The sequence below is a fragment of the Chelonus insularis genome, unplaced genomic scaffold, assembly GCF_013357705.1.
Source record: "Chelonus insularis isolate UGA/USDA-ARS -01 unplaced genomic scaffold, ASM1335770v1 contig_94_pilon, whole genome shotgun sequence".
In the NCBI taxonomy this organism is placed as follows: Eukaryota; Metazoa; Arthropoda; class Insecta; order Hymenoptera; family Braconidae; genus Chelonus; species Chelonus insularis.
Genome location: NW_023276783.1, coordinates 2,596,311 through 2,620,250, shown reverse-complemented (window position 1 = coordinate 2,620,250; position 23,940 = coordinate 2,596,311).

Genomic DNA, 23,940 nt, shown 5'->3' with positions numbered 1-23,940 from the left:
AGTTAGTTCAGTCTATTTTAGCTTCAAAAAAAAAAAATTTCTAATATAAGTTACAATAACATTTTCATGTTTTCTATTGTGAATGGATTTTAAAAGAAAAATTAATAGAAACATAAATAAAATCGTATATTTCACATTATTAGGTTTTAATTGATTATAACTACCTCAGATGTAGTGACCACAAATGCTACTCCTGTAGGTTAGTTATTCCCACCGGATATAGGCTATTTACCTTCATGCTAAATTACATATCGACAGCTCAATTAGCATACCTTTTCAGCTTATTTAACATTAAAATCATTAAAATTGAAGAAGTAGATAATTCTTTTAAATAATCTACAAAATAATTGATTATTTTCTAGATAAAAAAACGTCCAAGTTCGTTATCGCCATATATAAGAAAAAAATCCAAGAGAATGATCGATATTTTTTTTCACAAAATAATTAGCTCGAACATGCTGCAGAATGGCAGACTCTATTGGTCACTAGAAGAAAATGATAAAGTGCAATTCTTATCTTTTTCCATTTACACGTATGCGATATTTATATTCCTATATATCTAAAAAAAAGAGGTGATAGCGAAAAGAGAAACGAGGAAAAAAATCATGTCGACCTAAGCTCTACGAGAATGGTCGGCAGCTAATAGCTGCGGCTGTGAACCCGTGAAAATGCTGAGGCAGACGAGCTTTTTAGAGCTACTCCCCCTTCAACGATTTAAAGCGAGAATGAAATGGGTGATGGCTCCATTGCGCTAAGCTCGAGCTACGAGAACTATGCGCGTACAACCATACATAGCTTTAAAATTGTCGATTCTATTGGAATAAATCGACATTCCATCAACACCAAATTCACCACAGTCGACTATGCAGTACGCACAAATCTATGCTTGTCAACTATTTATTAGAAATTTCGAAAATTCTATTGCTATTTCGTTTTAACATTCAATACTATAGTTTCAATTACCATTATTTTTAACAAAAGAATCAAATTAATTCATGAAAATTTCCTAGACTTTTATAAAAAAAAATTTTAATCAGACTTTATATGGAAATCATGATGAAATGTTCGTGGAAGATAAAAAATAGATCTGTCAATATATTTCAGAGAAGAATGAAATTATGAATATTTGTATTGAATTGAAATTTTAAATGTGTCATTTTTTTAAATTATTTTATAAATATTATTACATTTATTATAACTTTTAAAACTTAATTTCTGACTATACAAACTTATATGGATACATTTTATTTACTTTGTCTAAAAGTGTTCCTGCAATCTCTGTATGTACACTGATAGAAATTGAGATAGCTGCTCCAACTATTTCCATCTATCACTGAAAAATAGTTACGATAACTGTAGTATTTCTAATTGAGAGAACTATTGAATAGTTATGTCAACTGGAAAAAGAGTTACAGTAATTATTGGAAATAGTTATCACAACTAACTGGTTGAACTTGATGAATGTTCAACCATCATACTAGTTAGTACAACAAGAAATTTCTCTCTAGATGTGCAAATGAAATTTTTAATTATTCCTAAAAATTGATATTTAAGGTAAATAATTCCTTTTCAAAAATCATTATCTTCTTTTGGAGCATTTTATTTTTAAAATTTTATTCGAAAAATATTAAAATTTTTTCAAGCTTTACATCATTTACAATACTCAAAATTACATATCCAATTGTTAGGAAGCATCAACAACAATTTATATATTTTTACGACTTCCTGTTGCCAAAAGAACCTTCCTATCAAAAAGGCCTATCAATAACACAGGAAAAAAGAGAGTACATTTTATTAAGGGAAAATAATTTTTGGTGATTAAACATGTGTATAGGAAGAATTTATGATAGCAATGTTGAGATATTCAAAGCGGAATTTCAAAGTCTGAGACCGTATGCGCGATTTAGGATATTATAGCAATAAAAGTAGCAGTATGTCGTTGGAAACGTCCATTGTAGGCTTCACCCTCTCATAGTATTGTACGATTCTCTCGTTGAGAGAATCGTTGAATCATCTGTGTTACGACCATCACAAATAGATATAGGATGATACTCGACCCCTGCTAAAGGAGCAGAAGTGATTTCTTATAATACTCCTCAAGATAAAAAGCCTCAAGATGACTCATCGAGGATGTTGTTTGAATTAAAAAAAAAAAAACCTCTTCTCGTAATAAGTAATAATCCAACCAATTAATTTAAATAATTTAAATAATACAATCAATAACTATCACAAAATTATCTCCAAATTAATGACTGCAACTTCAATAAATTTATCAAAAAATTATTTCAGATATAAATTCAAATTCAAATTAGAATATATTTTTCAGTGTTTTTAATAAATTAGTGATACCTCAGTGTGAAACATACGATGTGAGTTGAGGTCATACATGTAATAACGAAAGTAATATTTTACCATCAGCAATGCGCCTATTCCTAATTATAGTTTATCTCTGGTTCTGACTTAGACTAATGAGAATGGTTTGTTCGATCGTTTGTAACATGAGTTAGTTGTGGCAAACCTCCTAGACTTGTACGCACCATTTCTACCACCACCGCGACTATCAGTGGTTCCTTATTATATGGACTTACACAATCACAAAATATTCTAAATACCATATGGCTTGATTACATAATTAATGCTTACTAATTACTTTATGATAATTCACATTCACTACTCCAAGTTGTCATTTTTCTCTCTTATACTGAAATATACTCCTAAAATTCAGAAGAGATGAATAATTAATTATTCCATATATTTGTATAACTTTCGATTAAGAAAATAAAATTTTAAACCATTTTGGTATTTTAAATGAAGAGATTAATTAACTCGTGAAAAATAATTGATGAAATAAATGGTATTAATTAATTAGTTAATAATTTTTTAATATAATAACTCCGAAAAAAATCATTTTAAAATTTAATAAAATTCTAAACAATTTTTTTCTACTTAAATATTAATATTTTAATGTAAATTATTAATTTTTTGAATTGTATAATTATTACAGAATGAAATGCAATCTATAGTAACCATGTGTTATTTATGGTGAATGGAATTGAACTTAATGATTAACTGAGTTGAGTTCATATATACATGGCGAAAGATATACATGTAAAAAAATGGCCAACAATATCATTTGCAAAGTTTTTATTAATTATATCTTTTGCGAATACTAAATTGGCACAGTGTGTACTCGCGTATTTTCCTCAATTTGGTTGGTGCAGCTGATGCATAGCTTCTACTTCCAATTAGCAGAAGCCACAGTTAAGCCCTAACGAGCGTGCGATAAAATATTATTGAATTATCTGTAACCGTGTATTTTATCGATGTTCGTTAAAAATCCGCGGAATTTTTTCCCGCTGAGTATTATTATCGTAAAGTCTAACGAGCGCGAATCCTCTGCCGAAATTATCCTCTCTGACGAGCATGAAAGTTTGTGAATATTTCAATTATTTTATTTTTATGTTCTATTATATTTTTTAATTATTTCATTTTATTCATGTGAATAAGAAAGGAAGTATTGGAGTATTAAAGATATAGAAATATTTTTAAATCACTATTCTGATCACTTGGTTCATGTCCTTGGAGTACTTTAACGTGGTCTATATATTCACTAACCAACGGTTTCGTTGTCGACTACTATTTCCCCTAATTGAATTAGCTGTGCGAAATTAGCAATTTCAGATTAGCTCCAACCACTTACATCTTTCCTCTCTTATTCGGCAAAAGTGGTCGAGAGTGTCAAACCTTTATACCAGCTTATCTAAACTTCTGTTCACGTACTCAGTATCCTATTATCACCCATTTTGAATTTCAGAATATAGGATTAGAGTGCGCAGTTCATCTTCTTCGGAAATCGTTCAAGCATCATCGATCGCAGTGCTTTTTCGGGGTCAGTGATTTTCCTTGCTCGCCATTTCGCGTTCGTCTTCATCACTTGGCTGGTCGTTACCTATAGGTATACACATCGTGTATATAAGAATCGGGAGGCCAATTTGAGTTACTCTCCTGGTAGCTGACTCGATCAATCTTTGAACTGGAACCCGTCCAAGTCATTAGCACCTTATCGGAATCAGAACTTTTTCTTCGCTTGATATTTTTCTATATCAGCCAGCTGTAATTTCTTCCTCTTCGATATATCCTGATTATTTGACCGTCATAAAGAGACATAAGAAATAATAAAAGACCGACATGTCTATTGGATAGAAAAATAAAAGCCTGACTTCATCGAGATTTTTATCAAGCTTTATGATTTAGGAGTTATATCTTTAAATAAGTCGGCAACTATCTTTGAGTTCTCTAGTGTCATCACCGAAATTCTCAACTATTTTCTTAATATATTTAAAACATGGCTGAAGTAAATTAAAAAAATTTTGTAATTAACTTTTTCTTCACTTCAGACATAAATAATTTATTTGACGAGAAAAATTAAACAAGTACGAGTTTAACTTGTGCTCTGAAGATTCTGTGCAAGCATGCTGTTACAATGTCATCAAACTTTAGAAATAATTGCTTCAGAAAAAATAATAATTAAAAAAATATATCTTGAATATGTTTAAAAAAACTTTCTCCTGAATTAGTAACATAAGAAATTCCTTCAACCCAAATTTGAAAGTCCTAACTCAACTAGAGAATCCTTTAAGGTTTGATGATCACCCAAACAGGTGTTAAAGGGCTATACACAATGAGCCCATCAGTGGTCCAGTTGTGGTAAATACCTGGGTCATGACTGAATAACACCAATTTAGCATTCCCACTCAAGTAGTAATATTTTTAATAGACAGACAGACGAATATCAAAGTAGACCTACACGAGTTTCTTTTTTCTGAAATGTAAAACTCTGAAAAAAAAATATAACAAGAATAAATGCATTTTAATAATAGTTTAAATAGTAGAGCAGACCAAGAATTTCTCTAAAATATTCCAAGAATGGTTTAGATATTATCAATAAATCAATCATAGGCTTTAAAAAGGTATGTAGACTAATTATTTTTCAGTTAATAACTGGTCTGTTCATTTCTGTACGGGTATTATTGTAATATTAGTATGCAGATTTATTGTTGTAATAAATTAATAAAAACATTTAAAACAGTCCCATAAATAAATTTCTCTTGTAATTTATTTTTATTTTCTCCTAATTTTATTCTCAAGTGCATATTACAACTTTCTAAACGAAACATTAATATTCAACCATGAAATATATATTATGTTAAATCCATACGACGTGCATTTAACCCAATTTGGTGATTTAAGTATGAAATATATCAACGTTAATACATCGTTTGCTGTATGTCAAATGTAGTAGTGTGTGCTGAGGTCAACGTCGAGACGCTACTGTCTCAATTACCCGCCCGTATTCCTCCACCCACGATAAGGCAACATTGCACGATAACGCCATCGTCCACACACTAGGGGATTCAGCTTCTCTACGCGCGAGATACTTAATCCTTTAAGATGAAATTGCGCAAGAACCTTGCCTAATTATGTCGGAGTAAATCTATTATGTTGTTAGAATAATTAAAGAGATTCTGTTATTGAGTACCAATAATTTAACTATCTTACTACTAATCTTGTCCCTTTTGCAAATTGATTACAGAAAACGGATAATTCATGTTAAATTACAAATTTCCTTGAATTATTTTTTATTAATGCTATAACATTAAATACGAAATAACATTTTTTTCTGACTATACATAAACTTTCTTTGTGATAAACAAAAAAAACTAAGTTTATAAAAAATTGCACAATTTAGGCTAAATTAATGACTGGGACATGAATTTATTATTAACTTTTTTTTAATAAAATTGAATTAACTTTACTCTACACTATTTTTTGGCACACGATATCCCAATATACAGGTATTTTTATAGGTAGTTCCAAGTAGATTTAGTGGGTGATAAAAAATCTGAAAAATATTCTTAATCTCTATAAAAACAATTCGTTTTACTTAAGATCGATCCTTTGCAGTAAAAAAAAATACTTTTTCCAATATACTAAACATTTCTGCACGATTTTCAATAAAAATACTACAACTAAATCAATATTGCAATAAAATAACTTAATTAATTCGAATGAAAATTAAAAGCATTCAAATAAAAAAAAAACAACCATTAATTAAAAATATCTATCATGTTATGCTGTAACATGGCCAATAACTTGATTGAATTATTTTTTGTAGCATCGTAATTGATAATAAAAAAAATTCCTATCAATATTTTACATCTCCAAATTAGTATACTGATGTAAAAAAAATTTTTTCTCATTATCTAATTTGTTTATAAAGTTGCAAAGCTTTTAATCTGAATACTCATAAAACATAACTTTCCATCCTAAAAATAGATGATTATTTACATTTTTAATCATGCAACTTTTGAAAATAAATTTCAATTTTTCCAACGATTATACTTATAATTATTACACGTAAATGATTCTGATGAATATTTAGCGTGATATGTTGAGCAAAGTTATTCGCGTGCTAGTATTATCGATTAGAATCTTCATGTGGCGAATGAGTTGGTTGAAAACTAGTTAGAATGACTCGACGAATAAACGAACGGCAACCACATTCGTTGGTAACTGTAATCAAACTATACAAACGCCCATGTTGAGACTGCGAACTTCCCTTGGCCTGAATCGCCGACGGTAAAATATTTTTTAGCAACATAATTAGAGAAAAATTAAACGAGTCCGGTTCTATTTAAAGCAGAATAAAATAACATTATTTTTATGAAAATAGTTTGGAAAATGTAATTATAAAAGAAAAAAAAATTTCTATAGTTTCCTGCTTCTCTTTTTATGCTTGTACCAAGAATAATGGGTAGCTTGTGTTGATAAAAAAATGTCGACATTTTTGTCTCAATCATCGTACATTAAAATAAATTTTTATTTCCTTTGATATTTTTATTTATCGTTTGTAGCTTAGATTAACCCTTTGATACATTACTGTGATCTATGTTGCAAATTAAGCGCATTTTTTGGCTTCCTTTTACATGGAAACTTTTTGCAATTATCTTTTCATAATGTCAAAGTAATATTCGCATTATTATTCTTTTATACATTTTTTTTTTGCTGCTTCAATAAAAAAATTTTAGTAGTTGGTTAAGTTTAGAATGTAGATCGTGAAACCTTGCACTTTTCGCAAATACGTCGTGGTATCAAGACTAAAAAAGACCAATGGTGTATTGAATGAACATAAAAAAATATAATTAAAGCTGTCAAAATACTAAGCTTGAAGTAATAAATTATTTATTTAATTCCATCCAATATTCTGTCGAGAAAAAAAAAACATTATCACTTACAAAGTCTCCATCAATCGAATTTAATACGCAAATTTGATAAAATTCTATTAGATCTCGAGGGCTTTTCAAAGTATTTATTTTTGATTGACGTAAAACTGCGAAAATATGATATTCCCCTCACTTATAATCAATGTAAATCTAGTGTCAAACTCGAAATTTTTTTAACATAGCATGAGATGATCGATGAGTGAAACTTGAATCTTATATTCAAGCATTCGTCACCGTCATGAAATAATCTTGATGCGACAACGAATTTTTATGGTAAAAAATATCTCACTAACGCACTTTTTCTCGATTTCTCTTTTGTCAAAACCTCGTTTGATACCTCTCAATCATCGGTCGCCATTTTCTCTGCGATTATCACCAAATCTATCAATCATCATACTAACAATATTTTGACTATTGCTAACTGAAATAACTATTATAAATAAAAAACTATCTATCACTTCTGAATTGAAATATTACACGGGTTTACATGGTATTACATTTAAAACTACAGAAAATAAATTTCAACAAATTTTTACCAACTGAGCTGAGGTCAAAAAATTTCGTCTATTTTTGGTTTGTCAATGTAATTTAATTCATTATAGTCTGCTTTTATCTTTTTGAATCTATTTTTAATTCGATATTATATTGTACCAAGCTCAAAAATAAATGAAAATTAAAACAGAGAGAATCTTCTTACAGTAATTTAGATTAATTATTATCTAACTATTCAAGATAATTTTATTTATTAAATTCAAGAGATTTTATTATTTTATCATGCATTAAGAATAAAATTTAAAAAGATGCACATATTTTCAATTTTATATGTTGAAAATAAATAATTGAATATTAATTCTAGACTTCAATTAAAAAATATACACGCTTAAAATTGTTTTCATTAATATTCAATAATGTTTTAAATATTTAATTATAATCAGCAAATTTTCATGTTTTTGACAGTATTTAATTATTATACATTTATTGTGAGAATAATATTTTAATTATTTTTTAATAGTCTGCTTTCAAAATAGAAATTAATGCACAGTAGTAAATAATAAATGAGGAAAATGAGGAAATATTCATTATTTCCCTGAAATTTTCACAAGTTCATTATTATCATGTAACATTGGTTACTCACTATTCTAAATAACTACAGATTAAATTATCTTTATTCAAAAAACTCAAAACAGACTTGTTTTAGACCAAAAATAGATTCCTCATATTTGTCTAAAAACAGACAAACTTTTTTGATTTGGAAATTTTTTGGTCGTCGATACTCTCTGTAAGTTAGATTGAAATTTTTAATACATACAACCTCTAAAAGATGAACGGTTGGATTGAGCTTGAGTATACAGTCTCTAAAAGACGGACATCCATAGAAATGGGAGGATCAAAAATTGAATGTAAATTCTCAGAAAAACCCGATCAATCAGATTAAATTGATGTTAGTTTAAAGGCAATATCGTAAGAGTTTCTCAATTTGAGATGTAGTTATCTCATAAAAGCTTATTTTGCGATTAAATAATTTGTAGACTGTTAGTCAATGAACTATTAATTATATTAAACACACTAATAATTGACAAAAAAAAATACTAAATCTGTATGTTCAATCATTTATTACATTTAGAATATTGAAGAGGTATTAATTAAAGCGAAATTCGGTCATGCAAACATACTTGTCAACATAAATTGATATTTATTACGAAAACAATTAGCAAACGAATAAACACATATAAACATTAGTTGCATTCGAAATCTATTGTATTTCATAATGAAATTCTGCGGTTTATTAATATCATGTAGATAGATAGAGAAATGTATAGAGGAATGTTAGATAACGGCTGGACCACAAAATGAAAGGTCAAGATTTCTGACTGACACAGATTGCATCAGTGTCAGTAAAGTTCGCCTGACAATTGTCTACGCACAGGCTGCTGACATGACATTATTTCTTTGTATATATTACTATTATACAACAATTCGTTAGATTTTCAATTGAATTTATATAATATTTATATAAAACTTTTTTACTGTCTTTCTAGTTAAAATAAAATATTTATGGCACGTACTATTCAAATAAGTTTAACTGAGTGTATATACCTAGTATTATAATATGCAATTTCTTTACTAAGCAGGCGAGTATAGACACAAGGGTCATCTTAAAAACTTTGAGTCGTTTACAGCTTAAAACTAACTCGTGAATCTCATTTTTCCTAAAGAACAGGTAAGTCAGACCTCTGATCTTTCTCTTTTTCACATAAACAGAGAGGAAACGACGTACTTGGCAACTAGGACAAACTTTTTTACGATGCCTATTCTTAACATAATGCATTTATTGTAGATAAAGTAGAAAGAGTTTGCTTGAAAAAAAAAATCTACGAGTTTTCCTGAGACACATTAAAGTTGCGTATCCAAAGCGAATCTGCACTTTCTTCTTACGACTATCACAATATTTCAATGATATTCACATTAGAAACTACTTTTCGTGAAAAAAATACACCATTTACTCCGAAAAAAATTAAGTGATGAAAAAAAAACATTTATGATGCGAAAACTGGGACAAAATAAATGATTGCATGCTTGCGAAGGAAAAAGTAATCACTTCAAAAAGTACATTTCTTCTCATTATTTTCTCTTTGGATTTGATCTCTCGTAAATTAACCCATAAAATTGTCATTATGTACATAAATAAAATTTTAAAAGAAAATTTATCTTTTTTTTTGTTTGATCTAAGTTTGGTATTTTTCACAAACAATATGAGAATTTAAAAGAAAAAACAAATAACTGAGAGCTTTTTAATTTTTGATTAAAATTACACTGTTATTGTTTAAAAGATATAATAGTCTAAAGCCTACTTTTTACATGATACTTGATAATTTTTATTCTACCATAAATAAAAATATTAAACAAATTTTATATCATCATTATTTTCACGGTTGCATCTGTGAATGCTTTTACACCCTTCTCTGTTTCCATCATAAAAATTGTTTATTGTTATGCAAAATTTGATGCATTTTCGAGTTATGATGTAGGATGTAAAATTACATGAAACTTTTTATATAATGTGATGGGAATAGTTAAAATAAAACTCTTCCCTATCTCCAGTACACCTAAGAGTGTCACTCTATTTCAGTCAATTTAAAAAATAATTCAAAAATGATGGATAAAAATGATTACAAGACTTTTTTGGTCGGTGGTGTCGTTATTCATCGTTATACGACACTCAGTTAGTGCTTTTCTTGTGTGCCCGGGGGAACGATATTCGATTAATCCACCCGTTCCTCGGAATAATAATCCACTGAATTACTAATCGAACTATCGCCTCAGCGATCTCCATTAAACGAAATGAAATCCACTCGATTTCCGCGACGGATCGCCTTTGGCAACGGCGCCGTACTACTAAGCTATCAGCAGAGTATGACCCTTTACTTTCTATCATAAAATTCACCACGCTAAGCTATTCGACATTGCGTTGGAAAATAAAAATAAAACTCTCAAAGAATATAACACTCAACAATAAAACAAAACGCATTCTCGAGAAAATACTTTTATTCATCCAAACTCATTTTCACGTAACCATTTCACAGTGACATAATACCATTTACTACACAGGAGAAATGTTTATTTTAAAAAGATAAATAAAATGACCATCACAACTTTATATTTATTATTTTCTTTCAACCAAAGAATAAAAGATTCATACCGTCAAAATCAAACGTTTCTCCAATATTATTTTCTCTTTATCTTTCGCTGTTTCTCTCACTCTCACCTTCACTCTCAAACCATCCCCTCATCCCACTATCGCCGCTCTATTTTTTTCTCTATCACGCTTTTTCGTTCTTTCATTTTTATTGTTTTTTCTGCTGTATGTACTTAGGGGAAACGTTTGTCTGTTTAGTTTTGTGCGTAGAAATTGGATCGTCTTTTCCTTTCATTGAGTAGTGGCTTTATAAAGACTCCATACAGCTGGTGAATGCAAAGCGCAAAGAAAATAAAATACAACGCTGTATAGTCCTTTACAATAGAAATACAGTCTCGAGCACTCTTATTTTTCTCTTTTACTTACTTTTGCGAATCAGTTTTTATAAAATTATGTAATTTTTTTTCTGCCCCCCCTCATGATAATGAAATCTGAGAAATGAGTATTTATCTTCAAATTTCCGTGCATAATAATTAGACAAAACGAATCAATTCCTCTCACTCTTTCTCTTGAGCTCTCTTGCCAAGTTGTTATTATATCTGTGCATTGTATTCTTAAGCTTATTCACTTACTTAATATTAATCAGATGTATAATTAGAATCATAACAATGACGATTATTGTTATTGTATCAATTAATAATTATAATAGATGGTGATAATAATGATCGAAATCATTGAAAAGTACTTGAAAATAAAATCGATGAAAAAAATGACGAGCAATTATCAGTAATGATCAGGTAAGGCATAACAATAAAAAAAAACGCAAAAAATACGAATTCAAAGAGAAATCAGATTGTGGACAGTGTGAAATGCCACTAACGATCAGTGGCCAATCGACTATGCAAATGTTGTATAGATTCTACGCCATTTTACGATTCTCACCCTGTGAAGCTTCCGAATTGGATATGCCGCACAATCGATTTTCATCGAGAAAGGGTAAGCGTGGCATAGAAAATCTATCCAGCTGCGATTGCATTGCGTATTGTCACTTTCATGCTAATAAATATTGATTTCATTAATGAATTACATTAAAAAAATTTTCATGCACTGATTAAGTTCAATTAAGATCTCATTTCAATTATTTATTAATGCTTATCTAATTTTGATATAGTTACTTAATTAAATACAGACTTATTTCTTTAAGAAAAATGTTATTAATTTTACTTAAATAATTTAGAAACAATTCGATGAATTTAGCGCAAAATTGGATAAGTCGATAAGTGAGTTCGAAACGTGTCGAAAAAAAGGCTTCGAATCGAATATTGTTCAGCTGTTGTTTACTTATATTAGAACAAAACTTAGTTTGATGGTCTCAAGTAAATTCAATCGATTTTAGTCAGTAGGTCGTCAGTCAATTCATCTTCAAGTTACTTGAAGTTGTTGAAAATTATAAATTAAAATGAATTTTTTTATCTTTTACGATAAAATATTTTCTAACAAAAGTGAAATTTTTTATTCAACTTATAACAATGAGCTCCGTAGTATTATTCTATTTATTAAAAAAAAAATATGGATATAAAATGATTAAGATACAGCTTTTTATCGTATTTTTTATTGAAATATGTACGTTATGTTTATTTCGTAAATAATTCCAAGTACTTTATTAGTATTAGTTTAAAAAAAAATTATTGTTTAATTCTACTGCAGTGAGCATTAACTGTGATAATTTTTCGAATGATTAAAAATAAAATAATAAACAAAAAAAAACATTGAATATGATGGAAAGTTTTTGAAAAAATTTCACAATTTTTTTAAATAGATTATTTGATGAATTAAAATATTATTAAATCAATTCGTTTGAGAAATTGGACTTGAAAGGCAGTCAAGAGTGATTTAATAAGTTGTCGAACATCTTGAGATGTTCATCTCTTGTTAATTAAAAAAAATTTTATTGGAATTTATTTATAATTATCAAAGAATATTTTCATGAATTATTCAATTAACTCTAAATAAAATAAAAATTAATTCTTACTTACAAATGATGATTTTCAATTAAAGCTATCTTTCAATTCAATATTTTTTTTTGTCAATATTTATTTGCATTTTCATTAAAAAATGTTACAATAAATGTCTATCTGACAATAATTATTTTTTTTTTTAGAAAAAAAAACAACTACTGAACTTTATTATTTTATAAGCTTTAATAACCCTAGTAAGGTAACGGAACTTTTTTATTTTAATATATAACAAATGCTTTGTGACTTTTACGCTCATTAAATATATCAAAGATGACATCATTGCACAATATTCAATGGATCAAAGCACACAGACAGGAGAAGAAGAAGAAGACAAGGGCAAACTACGATCTAATGTACTGTACAAAATAGATAGGTCAATGAAGCTAAAGTTAGTAAACATTTTCACACAGCTGACAGCACAAAACTTTGACAAGCTACTACTACTACTATTGCTATTACACTTTAAACAAGAAAAAAAAAGCGAAAGAATAAAAATAGCTACGAAAAATCTCACTTGAAGCAAAATTGAGACATGAAAATCAAAGGAAAGTAATTATTAAGTTTTCATGATGCAGAACGACGACATTATCCCACTTGAATTAGATGAAGATATAGAGAGAACGACAAACCAAATGTAAACGGCACTATGAGGGGAAGGAGGGAGAAAGAGAGTGACGATGAGGGAAGGCAGAAAAAGGGTGGCACCCTTGCCACGCCATTTCCTAGTCGAATGTCACCCCCGTGTCGTCAACGACTTGAAGGATTAAATCGTGCCGATTCAAGCTCCGAATTCCAGTAAAACGACCCAAAACCCATCAAATAGATTAAACGAAAACTGGCATTAAAAAACACTTTCACCATCAGATTCTTTTTCCACTTAAATTAAGCGTTGAAAGAAATAATACTATGAAAATGTTACAGAGATTATAAACAGGCATTAAACATTCATTTATTAGGATAAATATTTTTATACTGCGACATTATTAAGTTAATTACAACTCTAATCTCTTTTTATTTTGCAACTTTTAGCAATATCTACTAAAACCTTATTCTTTTATCTATTCTTAATATTTTTAAACGACTAAACCAATTCTTTTGTTATCTTGTTTATTTTATACTTTTTTGGCGCAAAGAACATAGATTGGAATTGAGTCGTAACACGTAAAAATACTCATTTTAAAATACTTTGAAACGATTATTTTTCTTTCTATTGTCCACTTAGTTAATTTATTTGATTGTAACTATTGCAGGAAATATTCATTTCATTTTCTCTTTGTCCAGGCATAAAAATTCCAAAACTATGAGAGAACGACTTGGTGTACTGTTAAAAAATATTTCATGCAATAAAATGTAATTAATAGAAACTAGGATAATAGAGTTTACATTGAGTACAAAAAAAAATTTACTAATATCAATAAAATATTCTACCAAATACTCTACATTAATTATTCAATTAATTTAAATAATAATTTATCCTGGTTAATTATTTTATTAATATAAATTATAATTTAATTAATATTAGTTAATTTTCTGTCAATGATCACAGATCTTTTTTCATAATATTTTTGTCAATCATTCTTTTTTCTAATTTGTGCCAATCAAATTACGTAATTAAGTGGTTTTTAAAACATATTAAAATTGACTTTTTAATTGGATTTACTTCACCCATTATCCTGTGTATTTCTAACAATCATAATAATATAATCGAAAAATTCAATTTTTGGTCAACAAACAACTGAGATATGTTCATTCATTCGAGAATGACTCTACAATGCATAATGTTTAATAAAAAATAACTAATTTAAATGTTATATTCATCAGCATTCTGTATCATGTATTATACAATACTAAATTTTGATAAAACAATTTTAGTTAAAATCGTAGCAGCATTTAATTTATCAATAGCAATAATTATTTGCAATGACTTCAACAATAATTTAATATAAATTCATTATTACCAAAGTCGCCAACATGCATGAATTATTTTCACTGATGGAATAATATTTCCAACTAATGGAGATTTCATTTTATTCCAATGAAATTAAGAGTGTGACTAGGATAGTTATAATTGTATTTATTTCGCAAACGGTCCCATGTTATAAACATATATTCTCATTATTGGGTTACAAAAAAAAAATATATGATTCAGCCAAAAAGAAAAACCGTACTTCCGGCTGTTCTCTCCGCGAATCATTTGCTCGAAGACAAATGGATTTCCGAGTCATTACCGCTGGGGAAATTCAAACGAAAAGGCCTGTTCATGCCCTATATATATATATAATCTATACTACATCTATATATATATACATGTATGTACTAACATTATGCGTAGGTGTGCATGAATACAAAGTAAAACGAAAGCGTCGTCGGATGAAAATTCTTTTCCCGGCGCCAAACAACTTTCCTCATTTCCGGTTTACCTCGCTCGACTTGCCACAGTAGCTAGTAAGTCTTTTTTGTCCTGGATTTTACCATACGTCTAAATTTTTTTTTCTTTAAGACCTGCTGAAAATGCGCAATTGCATGATAATTTTTTTCATGTATTTCAAACTTGAAGAGTTAGCAAACCACTGAGTGTGTCAAAAGGAAATTTTCAGAGGTATTTGGAATGAAAAACTTGCTTATTTTCATTCACAAGAAAAAAAATTCCTGCAAAGATTTTGTCAGATTATGAGTATTTCCTTTAGGTTTGATAAATGCTGAAAAAACATCACTAAAAAAACTCGATAAACCATCAATTTTTTATAGATTTGCATCACGTACGATGTTTATTCAAATAAATTCTTGTGTTTGAATTTTAAAAGGAAAAGCAATTCCTCGAAAATTCTATTCGTTGGTAATGTCGAAGGCATGCAACCCTTCTACGTAAAAAATTATAAATTAATTAATTATTTTACACTTTCGTAGTTTGCCTCTTATTCTATCGCTTTCTAGTCTCGCTATGGATAATTAAAAAAACTTTGGTGCCTTAAAACTTAACTTTATACCACAATATTTATTGCAGAATAATTTTTTAAATAAAATCGATAAAAATATTCTTGACTAACTTGTATCACATAGAACATTCTTCAATCACTTTTTTTCGCTTTCAAAGTTTTAAGTAATAACATAAATTATTGTTGTAACTTTACAATTATTAGTAAAACTTTAGAGAATTTTTGTTGCATATTTTTGAACTTTTTTCTTTTATCAATAGCCTTTATAATCTTTAAGAATAAAATGAAGAAAATTCAAGAAACTGCAAAAGAAAATAATAATAAGCATTTTACTTATTATACCATAGATGTTCTTTGACTATTTACTGAACAAACAGCAAAAGAATTGTCTCTAACAGTGGCTTAAAATAACGCCTGTACTACACTAAAACAACGTTCCCATACACAATATATATACACGATACAGAACGTTATTTAACAGCAAATCTAAGAGCGTTGTTTGTAGGTCAGCCACATAAGAAAGGATTGTAGAAGCTTATTAGCATAGCAAAGCTTCAAATGCCTCAAGATACAAGTTAAAGGAGACACTAGAGATTATTGTAAATGCAACAATCATCTTTACATATGCTAGTATTATTTATTTTATGTTATTTTCATTTTTTCCTTTAAAGCAACAATTTTTATTACGTCAAGTAAAATAGCATTACTATATTATATTTATTAATACACTTTATTCCTTTAATTCTTAAAGAATTTATTTCTATCATAATTGGTCGATAACAAAAGTTGTTTTCCAGCATACAAAATTCATAAAGAATAAATTTTTTTATGATTGTAATATTTTTTAAAATGGTTTATAAATTTATTCGTTTTTAAAACTACAAATTATTGCATAAACTTTGTAGATAAAATGAATTAATAAAAACATTCTTATTCTCTTATTAGTTAAGATACAAGGCTACTAGTTAAATACTTGTAAAATTTTAATTCATTAATAAGTTTTATGTAAAATAAGTTCTTATAATAATTATCCTTATATGTTATTAATCTCAATTTAAGTAAAAGTTGAAGAAAAAATAACGATTAGATTTACTAATGATGAAAATCCTTAAATAAAATAGCTTTACCTACTATTTGCTAATAATTTTCATCAAGCAATATCTTAATATTTGACCATCTAAATCTCAGTTTAGATTAATCTGCTAATGATTTACATTGAACTAGAAACGAGACAGTTCTAGAGAATGAAGTCATTAAAATTTAACTTAAATTTGAGTCTAGTTTCCAAAATAATATTCAGAGCACATAATTATTCAATCACAATGAATTTTTAATATGTAAAGTTAAATGAAACTAACTTTAAACAAAAAAAATATAAATCCAAAATAGCAAAAGTCAATTAAAAGAATTTAAAATTCTAAGGCTTACTAAATAAAATGAATTAGAAGTTTCAATGATAATTGTTGTTTTAATTATTATTCATTTGATTGTATTAGTTTTTAGTAATCTGGTATTTCATAAATGTCTATTTTGTCATGAATAACAATATCCTAACGATATAACGTCAGTCACTAGCCGTCACACGGATGAAGTTTTAACATATACCAAACTATCGATCGAATCTCAAATATTGGACAACAATATGTATAGACAAACAAACTTGGTAATTAAAGCAGATCACTCTCGACCCTTTGCTCTCATATTCGACAGATTTGCTTTAAAATGCAGACAGACTAGTAGGCTGCCGAGCTGTAATCACAACGTAAAATATTTGCTTTACGAGAAGAGAATTGACTTATAAAGCTTAGTTAAAATAAAATCCACTTAGCTAAATTTTTGCAAAAAGTCTCTCACTGATTATCTTATATAATAAATGAATTAAAAAAGGAAAAATATTCAATTTTAATTTTTTATTCCTTCTGTCGTCGACTGTCTTGATGTAAATCTAAAGTTAAGTATGAATATTTATCCAATATTAATCATAGAAGTGATTGAATTTTATGTATTTCTCGACAAATATATCTAACATAGTTCAAAAAGTTATTTACATGGCAATCAGAAGTTAATAATTCACTAGTAATATTACCGTACATTCACAAGCGTATAGTTCTTCAAAGAGATTCAACTCAAGTTGTATTTGACTGTATGTAAAATAAATTGCCTACGTGATCATATACATCGGACAAATTTGAAATCACAGTAGCGCGAAATTAACCATGCCCACTATTTAGTCATTTTAACTGGTTTATGATACGCATGAGATTTAACCTATTCAACTCGTATCCAATTTTTTAATTTACTTTTTATGACTATAATAATATGCACTATATTAATCCAATAATTCACGATCAAAATTAGCTATGAAAAAATGATTAAATTTTTTTTGCAAAAAGAATTTACATGCCAAAAAAAAAATTAAACTTCAATTAAGAACCATTGAGTAAATATAGCTTCTTAAGCAATAAAACCATTTACCATATCAAATTTCTTTGCTGTTAAAGTGCCATCACAGTATAGATCGCACGTTGTCGTCTCTGAACGAGAAAGTAAAGTCGAGCTGCCGAGAACCGGCCGAACGATGCTCACTTTTATCTCGACCTGAGCCACAGCATTCCTGCGAAAGGAACGCAGCAGTAAACTCCCGAGAGCGTCTCAACTATTCGATACCGATAAATAAATATTGGCACTATCCCAAAACGGGTAACTTTGCTTCTACTTCGACACGTATTTATTGTCTTCATTCTCAAAATTTTTGCTTTATTAAATGACATTTTTTCTTAATCATAAATATCCAATTAGTTATTTCTATAATATTAGTTAATTATACATTTTATTTGAATTCAATTTTTATCCATTCCTTGAGGATAAATTTTTTTTAAATTGATGAAATATTTATTAATATAAAAAAATAAAAGTATTAAAAATAAAATAAAATAACTAAAGCAATAAACTTGGATGAAATGGATTTCAATTAACAGTTTATAAAAATAAATAGAGATTAATTAATTCATAATTGTGATGAATTAATTTAAATATGTCAATACTATGTTTTAACATTTAATTATATTAGTAAATATTACTTTTATGTTCTAATAAAATTGTAGTAGAAAAGTCAGTATCATTAATTGAGACAATATTTATGATAGTCAATCATGATTAATATAACAAAAAAAACGATTGTAGCAATGTGATTATACATTCTGACATTTTTTTTTATTTCGTTACTGTATTGTACTGCAAAATATCCTGTACTACTGAAACTATTTGAAGGATTCATTCAAGTACTTGAATTGTGTTAATAAAGAAATATAACACTCTACAATATAAATGATTATTTTTAAGAAAATTTTTAAAATAAAATTGATTTGAATTGAATTCTATTTGTTCGATAAAATATTAACTATTATAATAAACAATGTTAATAAAAGAAGACAATAAAGTTTAATTAAAAACAATGAAAAGTGTGGGTTACTCAATCATGAGGAGCATTTAAAACGTTAGTGAGTATTTGGTAAAACATGTTGTTTCACAAGTAAATCGATTGGTACGCTCGAGGGCTAAATTAAAAATCGAACAGCAACTTGACTCTTTGTTGTGATGTTATATACGTGCAATGCTCGCGGCGTGACATTTTGATTTTGGCGATTCACATCCAGCAGTTACGCTTTAACGCGACTGACACTTAAATAAATTATCAATCTCGCTGAAAGCCGCCCCGAGATACTATACAACATAGGGCAGGGGAGAGAGTGCTAAGAGAACATTACATACAGTACGACAAAGTCTAAGGCGGCGACACTATGAACAGAGAATAATAATGTATTGTGTGTGTATATGTACAAATGATTACAATAAATTGAGAATGTAGATAACAGTCAACTAATTTATCACTTGCTTGAAAAATTACAGTTCTCTTTGAATAATAAAATATTTTTCAATGGCTATTTAATATTCATTTTACCATTAATAACCATTTATATTAGAGAACTATTACAACAAAAAATAATCCTGTACAAAGGATAATTAATATGATGTTGTTTTGTTAAGAAACTATGCTTAAGAAAATTGTAGATAAATAAACAATATACTAGATATTCTTGTCATTTAGATTCTAATCTTCAATTAGTACTACCTTTCATTAACTTGTATCCTAGATAATGATAAGTATTAATTACACGAAATCCGTAACAGATTTAGCGCAACAATTCTTGCAACCTGATCTTAATCATAATTACAGTAGATTCATCATTTTATTTGACAATATTTCTGAATGTTATTATTCATTTAATTAATACTGATTATTGCTTATATACATATTCTATGTTAAAAATAATTCTACATTGGAAAAATTACATTCTAAAACTTTTACATTTATAGAACATTGTTATACTTGAAATCAATTTTTACTAAATATTTTTCAATTTTTATTTTAATTAATTTTAATTTTATCTTAAACCCGTTAATATATATTAATTAAATGTTTACTAATAGGGAAATTTATCAGGCGTTACTCCAGAGCAGAGTAATGTTATCAGAAAATTTATTCAATGTGAGAATGTTCTTATCAAACTCAACCCTTTTTTAAGCCCAATTCTAATTAAATTGGTATTTTCTATAAATTCACGTTCATTTAATGAATTCATTATTGATAACATAAATGAACAAAAAGATTTATACCAATAACAAAAAGCAACTATATAAAATAAAAATTTTTTCAGTAACTTTTCCAATCCAGCTATCAAACTGTCGTCCACACAGAAAGATAGTATGGAAGTTGAGTTTCATTCAAGCGTAAATGCGAGCTCAAGCGACAAAACTCAAGTCCCTATCGCTTGCAGAATCTTATCAAAAATCGATTGAGATTTATCAGCATTCAATATTAATCCTGCTTGATCGATTTGTAATGCTTCATTTGTTTTATGTTTCTATTCTTTAAAAAACGATCTTGAAGAGTTGTTAAGCTTTGAAAACAAATACGTATTCATCCATATAACACTACTGTGTTATGATGAAAATTCATATAGTATGAAAGAATATAATAATGCTTACCTAAAATAGTAAATAGATCAATAACAGTTCTTAATATTAATTATGATTTTTCTATCATGTATTGAATAGTCTGTGCCAAAAAATTTCCCACCAAAAATCTGGGTCAATTTCGCAATGATGAAGATTGTATAGAGAAATAATTGCAAAAAAAGGTTGAAAAACAATACATCTTTCAAACGTGACTTACATTGGATTGGTTGAGTTCCAGTAGATGTCCGGCAGACGTGAACAAGTAGCCTCCCTGGGGAAGGCCTCCATTACAGCTAGCAGGAGCAGAAAAAGGACAAACCAAGGCATGATATCCAGCTGAATTTTAAAGCTGTTTGTTGACACCTATTTACACAGAAAATAACAGTTATCAAGGTCAGCAGTTAACATTCATTGTTTTATTTTGAAAAGAAGTAAAATAAAAAAAAAAGAGTACAAGTTGCAACATACATATTTTGTTCGAATTCACTTCGTATGATCTGTATGTGTGTATATAAGTTGAAAGACAAATAATAAAAAACAAAAAACGAACAAATGTACAATGGAGTAAAGAAAGTGTTTGACAAGTTAAGTAAATGAAAACAAATCCAGCTGTATTCGTTTATCTCTGATCCGTTATAAAACTATCGAAGATAGAAGACATATAGGATAGAATTGAGTAGATATACACTAGATTATTGCAGTCACGTTCTTCCGTTATATATCTAATAGTAACATGTATGTTTTATATAGAAATGGTATACACACGTGAATATTGGAAATAAACCAGCCAAAAATTTCTATTCTTTTCAAATGTGTTATATCACATTAACCAATTGTATTGTTTTAATCTTTTATATTATACTTGTATATGAAATAATATAAAACAATATTGAATAAAAAAAATTTTATAAATATCTATTTTATTTTTCAATTGAGAGAAAATATCTCCAGAATTTTAAAAATATTTTTATGTAAAGAACAGAAAATTAAAATAAACACCCATAGATAGAAGCAGAGATAGAACAACTGATAATTCAATGTAATAGAATAAAAAACGAAAAAATTAATTAGTGATTGATTACTGTATTTGTTTATCTCAATTCAATTCACGCCAGTATTTTTTCTTTTATTTATTTGTTAATCTATTAAGTTGAATCCAAATGGGAGAAGTGTCGAGAAAGAGAAGTTAAAAGAAAAAAATAAAAGAAGAAAAGAAAAGAGAGAAAAAGGAAGATGTGAGAAAATGAAAGAAAATGAGAGGCGGTTTTACCGGTTTTCAATTTTTCTTGGCGTTTTCCTTAGGCGAAGGCGACCCTACAGTTAGTAGTAGGGTGTCTTAAATCTTACAATCTGGAGAATTCTCGTGAGATTCGCTAGCAAAACGAAACGCTGCTGCCAAAGGAAACAAGGAGACCCCATAGGGAAAAAAGAAAGAAATAAAAAAGGAAAAGACGTGGAAGAGTGTGAGATGCAGGCGTAAGAGCAAAGAAGAAGCAAATAATGCTTGTATAAAAGGAATAAAACCACGTGAGATTCTACAGAACGTGAAACGACATAAATTCTAATAGGGAGAGTACATAGTCACATGAGTATGTAGGTATAAGATAAATAGGATATATATGTATAATACACATTACCATACAATTTACGTATTTCAATTGGATCATTTCAACACACGTAGCGCTCATCAGTATTAACTCATCATGCCTTACATATTCCACACGAATACCAAACGCAATATACTCACTTTCCAAAGCAATTGATGAAAATTAATTATTTTTACTTTCTCGACACTTTTATTAGCACCTTTACCAGTATGTTTTCTTGTTTATACACAAATCCTTCGTTATTTGAATGCCTTTATTACACTTTAGACAAGATGAGTAACTATCACTCAAACAATTCACTGTTCCAACATTAACCGCTAAAATCAAGTCACGCTTATCACAGAATAACTAATTCATAAAATGCACGCAATCACCACAATGAATCTAACGGGTATGTGTATATTAAAATCAACGCCTAAGTTAATGATGATAAAGCACTTAAATAACACCAGGATAAAGTAAAGAGGAGAGGGAAAGGGATCTATTAATTATTAAATGTGATATAGTTTAAATAATTCTGTCATAAAATTGTATAGTGTTGAAAAACCTTGTAAAACATGAGTTTCAGACTACAAGAAGATGCAACGTACTTCAGCTCGTCGACTAGCGAACCGGTTGTTCACGCTGTGCTCCACACCAAACCCATTATATTACGTGTTTGCCCGAGTTAGTCGCCCTGTGTGTATATAGTGGTAATGTTTTTTACCCTTCTTAATGTACTTGCTTGACTTCAACAAAGGTTATCAATATAATAAGTATTTTTTTCTTGCTTTTCCGTTACTCGGCTATCTAAAGTTTTTCCTAGAATTGTTAGTGTCTATATTTATTTTTCCACAAAAAACCGTTCAAGCATCAACATTCAGAAGCGTTTGATTACTCAAATGGATGCGAAAAGCATATTTATCTTCTTATCCTCTCATCCTTTTAGTGACAATAATATTCTTTCTTCTCATCTTTTCTCTTATGCTCCTTATTCTTTACTTTGATTGTTTTTATTTTCCTCCTTCTTCGTCTTCTTCTGTCGTGTCTCACGATCTCACAAAAGAATTCAGGGAGATCTTGTTTAGTTCCACTCAGCTTGAACACGTTCAGAGAATACCGACAGACACTTTTGCTCGTTGTCAGCCTCGTCGAATTAATACACTTGGTTCCCGTGAACTTTACGATTCGTGTCGAATCATTGCCGATTAAGTCATATAACCGTGACCAGTGGCTTTAGTAGTTAATACAAAAACAAGATATGTCACTAACTTTCATCAATTAATTTACTCGTTAAATTCTTCAAAAATACTTGATTAACTCAATACAACATGGAAGAACACCAGTAAAATTCTTCAAGCCCATATAGATCAAGATACAATCAAGTGATCAATTGTTATTAAAGATCGGCACTGTTTTACCGACAGAGTAGCAGCTAACAATAGTGTATAACCATTTAAC